At 38.6% G+C, this 8149-nt stretch overlaps 1 pseudogene; it reads right to left on the bottom strand.

Moving 5' to 3' along the window:
• Window positions 1-1937: 1937 nt before the first annotated feature.
• On the bottom strand, window positions 1938-2581 carry LOC103201756 (annotated as a pseudogene).
• Between the last annotated feature and the right edge of the window lie 5568 nt (window positions 2582-8149).

An 8149-nucleotide genomic window follows, 5' to 3' on the forward strand; every position in this document is an offset into this window, starting at 1 on the left:
ACTTGGTATTTCTGAAGCTGAAAAAAAAAAAAAAAACTGAAGGAAAACTTAGTCTGTGAGGTGCACTATTGAGGATTCTATGGACAAAATATTAAAAGATGCAAGAAGCATTAAAAGAAGATGGAAGGAATGCACAGAATAACTGTATCAAAAACAATTGGTTGATGTTCAACTATGTCATGTGGTAGCATATGATCAAGAACCAATGGAATTGGAAGAAGAAATCCAAACTGCCCTGAAGGTACTGGCATAAAACAAGGCCCTAGGAAATAGTAGATTTCCATTTGAGATGTTTCAACAAACAGATACAACACTTGCGATCCCCACTCATTTATGCCAAGACATTTGTAAGACAGCTACCTGGCCAACTTACTGGAAGGAATCCATATTTGTGTCCATTCCAAAGAAAAGTTATCTAACAGAATGAAGAAATTATTTTACAATATCATAAATATCACACACAAGTAAAGTTTTGCTGTAAATAATTAAAAAATGGTTGCAGTTATACATAGACAGGAAACTGTCTGTTGCTCTTCTTGCATTGATTTTACTCATTTTATAGATTCACACATATTAACTTGCAGATGTTGAGACTTATTTTTCAAATGGTTACAAAAAAATAAAGAAACACACATCTTTGGTTGAATGTCCTTCCTGTGGTGTCTCCGTTTCTATGAAATGAAGGCATGAGAGTAAATTTATCTCTAATTCTCTTTACAGAGTCAAATTACCTTTCTTCATTATTCTATGACTAATTAGTTCCTTTGCTGGTCCAGTCCTAGGGTCTCACCTCCACTAGGAAAGTGTTAAAGGGAAAGACACTCTAAATATATATATATATATATATATATATATATATGTGTGTGTGTGTGTGTGTGTGTGTGTGTGTACTGTTGTTAGGAGAAAGAGAACTAGAGCAGTGAGTAGGTTAGGGTCAGGGGTCTAAAGAATAAAGAACACAGAAAATTTGGGAGACCAAGCTCTCAGGAAGAAAATTGTCTTTCCATGAAAGAAACCTGGGATGGTAAGAGTTAAAATAAATAAATAAAAAGATGTGAGGGGAGAAAATGGAAATGGAGGAGCTCAGTTCATAACCTCTGTTTCCTTTAAAAAATAAGGGGAAAGAAGTGTGTTTGGGAAATGGTCTTTTAAAAAAGAAAAAGAAAAAAAAAAGGATCAAAACACTGGAGAAGTTTTGAAACAATGAAATACACTAGGATATAGAAAAGTGTTTGGGAAAATCAGTGAGTATGGTATTAATTTAAAATAACCTTAATTTTCGTTGGACCTAATCAGGAGCTCTGGTAACAGAGTGCTTAAGATCTAACTGCTATCCAGAAAGCTGGTAATTCAAGCCCATCAGCTACTCTGTGGAAGCAAGACTGGGAAACCTACTTCCATAACTTCTACCGCCTAGGAAACCCAGTGGGACTCGCTATGAGTTGGAATGGACTTGACGACAGTGAGTTTGTTTTTCTTTCGGTTTATACATCATGACAAGATGGAACCCAAATCAAATCACTGTAATTATGCTGTTCCACTGCTTTTTTGGCCTATTTTGAAGCCTGCTATTATTTTTCCACTGTGTATGTGTGTGTGTGTGTGTGTTCACATGTGTGCAAGAGTGCATATGTATCCATTTATCCATACTTCTACATCTAAATCTGCATATATATCAAAATCTACCTATCCAGTTTATATATCTATCTGTATAATGTTTGTGCATGATTTTCTAAGCAACAAAATCATTTCACAAGTTTTTTTTTAATTATTATTTTTCTTTCTAATGTTTCTCCTTGTTAACTTCCTTTCATTGTTTACTGATAAATCAGGAAGCACCTCCAAATGGAAGTCATTTTTTTTTTTTTTTTTTTTTCAGAGAGGAAGTTCCATTTATTGGCAGACACAGGTCACTCAGGACAGAGCTCCCTAGCCCTTCATGAATGCAGGGCCTGCCACTTGTCCAAGGGGCCACGATTGGGGATATACTTGACTCCACAACCATCTGAGATGAGACGCTTCTCAGCCACTATGTCTTCAAACTTGTCAGCATTAAACTTGGTGAAGCCCCACTTCTTAGAGATGTGGATCTTCTGACGCCCGGGAACTTGAACTTGGCCCCGCGCAGGGCCTCAATCACATGCTCCTTGTTTTGAAGCTTGGTACGGATGGACATGTCGACTTGGCCGATGTGGACCCTGGCCACAGTACCCTGGGGTTTTCCAAAGGCACCTCACATACCTGTCTGGAGCCTGTCAGGTCCAGCACAGGACAACATCTTGTTTATGCGGATGACGTGGAAGGGATGGAGCCGCACTCGAATGTGGAAGCCATCTTTGCCACAACTTTTCACCATGTACTTATTGGCACAAATACGGGCAGCCTCCAGAGCTTCTGAGGAGAGCTGCTCGTACTCGTCGGAGACCATGTGGCCACAGAGTGGAAACTCGTCCATCTTTGCCTTCTTCCGTCCCAGGTCAAAGATGCGGATCTTGGCATCAGGGACACCTCAGCAGAAGCGGGACTTGGGGTAGGGCTTGTTCTTACAATACCGGTAACATCGCGCGGGGTGGCGACCCATGGTGACACCAGAATCTTTGCGACACCCCGAAGGAAAGAGAGACCAAATGAAAGTCTTTTTGACTATATATCTTTCAGTCTTAGCTTCCAGTCAGCAGATAAAAGCACAACATTTATTTTAACAAAAATAATTCAATATATAAAGGATTTTTAATTAGATATTAAAAAGTGTAAAAGTAAAAAGGGAAATCTAAGAAAATGGTTGAGAAAGAAGTTTCTGGATATAAATATTATTTCTAGAGTTGGGTGGACAAACAAAGGGGTTCAAATTTTTAAAACAGAATCTAGGGGAAAGGATCTCACAGCACTGACACACAGATTGCTGAAAAGTGGGTGCTCTTAGGTACTGCCAGAATCTCTCAAGTGGGTGAGATTGCTTCTCTGAGTGTTGGGAAAAACTGCAAATAAATCAGTGGGCATTCCAGGGGTGAAGAACATGAATTTCTGGGGTGACACTAACAGGAATTAACATGAAATTAAATGACATAAAATAATAAAATAAAATTTCAACTATGATATGGAGGAAGTCTCTTGAATACTTATTAAATTCAAAATGCTTAGTAAAATTATCTTTTAAATGCATTATTAGATCTCAGTGGAAATTCTTGAGACTTGCAGGCCTAAGTTTTTGTTTGTTTGTTTCTGTTTTTTAATTTCTTTTTCCAGTTACCACCATGTTGATTCTTACGCATCACATCTCGTGTGTCAGAGTAGAACTTTGTTTCACAGGGTTTTTGATAGCTGCTTTCTTTCAAGTTGTCTCTGGGTGGACTAATCACCAATTTGCCTTCCTTTTAAAGTACCTCTGGGTGGATTAGAACCACTAGCCCTTTGGTGGGGAGCTCTGGTAGCATAGTGCCTCAGGCACTTGACTGCTAACCAGAAGGCTGGCGGTTCAAACCCACCAGCCACTCCTTGGAAGGAAGATGGGACAATCTACTTCCACAGTGATACTGCCTCAGAAACCAAAGGAGGGGTCGCTATGAGTCAGGTCTGACTCCACGGCACATAACAACAACAACAAGCCCTTTGGTGAGTGGCCTACCACACTAAGCATTTGCGCTACCCAGTAAGTATGTATTTTGGATACAGCCATTTATGACATGACTCCATGAGAGCCATGAGAGAAATTAGAATACCTCAATAACTTTTGATTACCAGTTTTAAAACTGCTGTTTTTCTATCTAAAATTTTACTCTTATTTTGTGGAATTTAGGTTTATTTTCTTCTTAGATATGGAAATTCTGCTTGGTATAAAATGGTTTTTATAAAACATTTTTCAGTCAGTTTAAGCTAAGTAACAATGATGAGAAAAGCATCAACTGCCAAATACTTAAGAATTCATCTTGAGCAGAAGGTTCTAATTGTTGCCAGACTAATTAATTAGTTTTCCTCAGGACAAACTCAGAGGGTAGCTTACCATACCTCAGCATGAGAAGTTTGCTTCATCCTCAAGGCTCACTAATTTTTTTCATATGCATATGAAAGTTATACAATAAGAAAGGAAGATGGAAGCATAGTTGATGTTTTGAATTGTGATGATGACAAAAGTATTGAATATTCGAGGAATGCCAGAAGAACAAACAAATCAATTATGGAGGAAGCATAGAGAGAATGCACCTTAGGAGTGAGGATGGTGACACATTATCTAGCTTATTTGGATATGTCATCAGAAAAGACTAATCACTAGAAAAGGATACCATGTTTGTTAAAGTGAAGGGTCAGCAAAAATGAGAGAGGTCCTCCAGGAGATGGATTGACATAGTGACTGCAACAATGGGTTGAAACAGACAAACGACTGAGAGGGAGGACCAGAATTGGACAACGTTTCATTCTTTCTTTTATAATAAGGTTGTCATAATTTATAGCCAACTTGATGGCAACTAACAACAACAACAACTATCAACAGCTGGATTCTAATTTTCAGGGTATCTCCTCCAAACACTATCTGATTAACCCACATCTCTTAGCCCTATATCTTAGAACCAGCATATTATAGGAAACTTTCACACTACCTATCATTTTACACTCTTTCAATTCAGTAAGTTAGCAACAATGCAAGACTCTTCAGGGCCCTCCTTGGTCTCTCATTAGCATTTGACTCCATACATACTTGTCAAAGTCATGGGCACTTACTTTTGGTTTATGATCACAGAAATTTGGAATAATAACATCAGTATCTGCAGTGGTGTCATCTTCCAGAGCATCAGCTTCTTCTGCAACAGGCAGAAAAGAAGTAAGAACTACCTTTAGGCCAAAATATTGATCTCAGCATAGAACCTTGAATATTTATGCTTCCTCAGTTCCTATATTACAGTAGTATTGCCCGAAGCAGAGTAAGAAGAAAGACTGCTCAAATTCTAATTTTAAACAGTTTAAGAAAGGGCTAATGCTGTAGTCCCTCTTCACTTTAACTTACACTTAAATAGCTTGGATCTGTTTTTAGATGAATTGGATACAAGCCCTCCCGCCACAGCAGAACGGAAGAAAGGCATCTTCTCTATAGTGATGACATGGTTTTATATCATGAGCCAGGAGCAACCTCCAGAAGCAATAAAATCTTTTGGCTAATTTCTGTCAGATGAGAACAGCTTAACGTCAACTCCACTGAATCTAAAATTGTTGTCTTTGGCAGGAGTTCTCAGGTGTCAGAATGGACAGTACTAAATAACTCCATCCAGCAAATTAATTCGTTCTATTCCTAAGGAGCGTACTTTGCAGCCAACTTCTCCTGGCATCCAATCAGCTCGGAGAACCACTCAAATTCAGGTGCAATTCTGATCTAACACTGGTTTTCATGGGGAGGACATCTTATGCTCTCAAAATATATTGGGATGAAATAAAATATTTTGTTCAAACTCTGTGCTAATTAAATTGTGTAAGCTTGTTCGATAAAAGCATCTTCTTAGGAAATGCACTGTGCATTCCAGTGCCAAGATGGGAAAATCCTTCTTCTGTGAGGACACATTAGACTCCTAATGTGCACAACAGAAGGCTAGTCTTGTCTGATTATTTAAACAGTTCCTGGAATGGATCTTACAGAAAACCCTAACATAAAATGTAATTTTGGTCACTTGGCATGGTATTAAGTTTCAAAGTTAACTTGTTGTTGTTGTTCTGTGCCATTGAATTGATTCCAACTCATAGTGACCTTATATGATAAAATAGAACTATCCCAGAGAGTTTCCTAGACTGAAATCTTTTGGGGAGCAGATTGCCAGTTCTTTCTCCCACAGAACCACTGTTGTTGTTGTTGTTGTTATTGTTATGTGCTGTTGAGTTAGACCCGTCTCATAGCGACCCCTCCTTGGGTTTCCGAGGCAGAATCACTATGGAAGTAGATTGCCCATCTTCCTTCCAAGAAGTGCCTGGTGGGTTTGAACCGCCAGCCTTCTGGTGAGCAGTCAAGTGCCTTAGGCATTACACTATCAGAGGTCCATAGAACTACTGGATAGATGCAAACAACTAACATTTCAGTTAGCATCCAAGTGCTTAACCATTGCACCACCAGGTCCCCTTTAAGTAAGATTACCAGAAATCAATATTCCCAAAATATATTAGCTTGGCTTTCCTATAACAAGACCTTCATTATGTTATAAGTATATTTTTCCCTTAGTTTTTATTTAAAGTCAACCAAAAGAATGCTGGGAGCTCTGGTGGTGTGGTACTTAAGGCACTTGACTGTTAACCAGAAGGCTGGTGGTTCAAACCCACCAGCCACTCCTTGGAAGGAAGATTGGGCAATTTACTTCCTTACTGATACTGCCTCGGAAACCCAAGGAGGGGTCGCTATAAGTCAGATCCGACTTACATTAATTAAAGAATGCTAATGTTAGGTGTGACTCATATTGACCTTAGGTATAACAGAATGAACTAGCCCATCCTCACATTCATTGCTATGACTGAGCCATTGTTGATTGCATCAATCCATCTCACTGAGAATCTTCCTCTCGTTCGTTGCACCTCTACTTTGCCAAGTGTGATGTCATTCTGCAATAATTGCTCTCTTTCTTTCTCATTTTTTTCTTTCATTGTGGTGAAAACATACACAACAAGACCTTCATCAACAGAACAACTTCCACGTTTACAGCTCAGGGACATTGATGACATTTTTTTATGTTGTGCCACCATTATTGCTATCATTTTGCAAAATATTCCAACACTGTTAGCATTAACTCAATGCCCTGCAAACAAAACTTTCCCTTACCCCTCCCTCCTACCAGCAGATTTTAGTAGAAACAGTTCAAAGTTGGAGAAAGCCTCATCTTGAATATAAAGTTTCTATTTCTCTCCAAGTTATTCAAAGTCTATTCATTTTTTTTTTCTCTAATTTGCTTTTTAGCTTATATTGTATAGAATGGAGATAGTGGAAAGTAGGTTAAATAAGTTGAACCATGTACTATTATATTGCAGGACCAGGTTAACAGTAAGCCACCTTCAAGTTTCTCTCTGTTCATCACTAGCTCTCCTGAATTTTGCACGCTCACTTCTTATCTTGACAAATCAAAGCAAAGGACCTTTCTTCCAGGAAGTCTTCTCCTATTACCTTGAAGTGGCACTAACCAATTCCCTCACCAAAGGTCCTGACTGAGTCTATCTACTTTGTACCACAGTTATTAATGTACCTGTTTGTTTCCTCTCATATTAGACTACTAGTTCTCTGAGCGGGTTTTAATTATTTTCAGTGATCTTATTCCGTTAAATAAAGCTGTCACTCAGTAAATATTGAATGAATTAATAGCTATAATAATAAAGTAGTCTCTGATGTTTCTGAACAGCTTTATTTCTCTTCAACACCTCTTTTCTGTGCCCCAGACACTGACATACTCTCCCAGATGATTAGAGTATGAAGTGATTAAGCATTAACATCCCAAGCCTCTTCCTTCAGAAGAATGGTTAATGTTGTTACATAAGAAATCATAATGCATCTCTCAACAAGAGATCTGTTTTCAGTTGTCTCCAACAAGAAAGTTTTCCTCCACCCAAGGGGTTAGATCCACTTTTCCTCTCTCCTTAGTGTGGGAGGAAGAGCACAGACAACTCTGAAGAAGCGGGAGATACAGAGCTCTAGGGCCAACCTAGAGACAGAAACCAGCTTCCCCCTTAACAAGTAAAGCAGGCAGTCAGCGATTTTCTGAACATTTTGGAAAGAAGTAAAACTTACATCCAGGTTGAATTTAAAGTTAAGTTTGAGTATTTGCAGTACAAAAACTAAGAACCCAAAGCCAAAAACACCCTGGAACAAAGTCAAGAAAAGCAGAGAAAACAATCAGCAGAACTATTCAGAAGTCAGATCAGACCAGAGGATTCAGCTGCACTAACTTGGCATCCTCAGAAGATACTCAGTGAGGAGAAAGTAAAAGTCCACATCAGAACTTCACAGAATACTTTTTGTAAGTTCTTGCATGCATTTATGATTATAATACAAGGATTAAAGGTATTGTTCTTACAAAGGAACACTGGTAGCATAGTGGTTAAGGCATTGGACTGCTAACCAAAAGGTAGGTAGTACAAAACCAACAGCAGCTCTGTGGAAGAAAGATGGGGTGGTCTGCTTCCTTAAAGATTT

Source organism: Orycteropus afer, unplaced genomic scaffold, assembly GCF_000298275.1.
Source record: "Orycteropus afer afer isolate SDZICR_OR568_19922 unplaced genomic scaffold, OryAfe1.0 scaffold00164, whole genome shotgun sequence".
NCBI lineage: Eukaryota > Metazoa > Chordata > Mammalia > Tubulidentata > Orycteropodidae > Orycteropus > Orycteropus afer.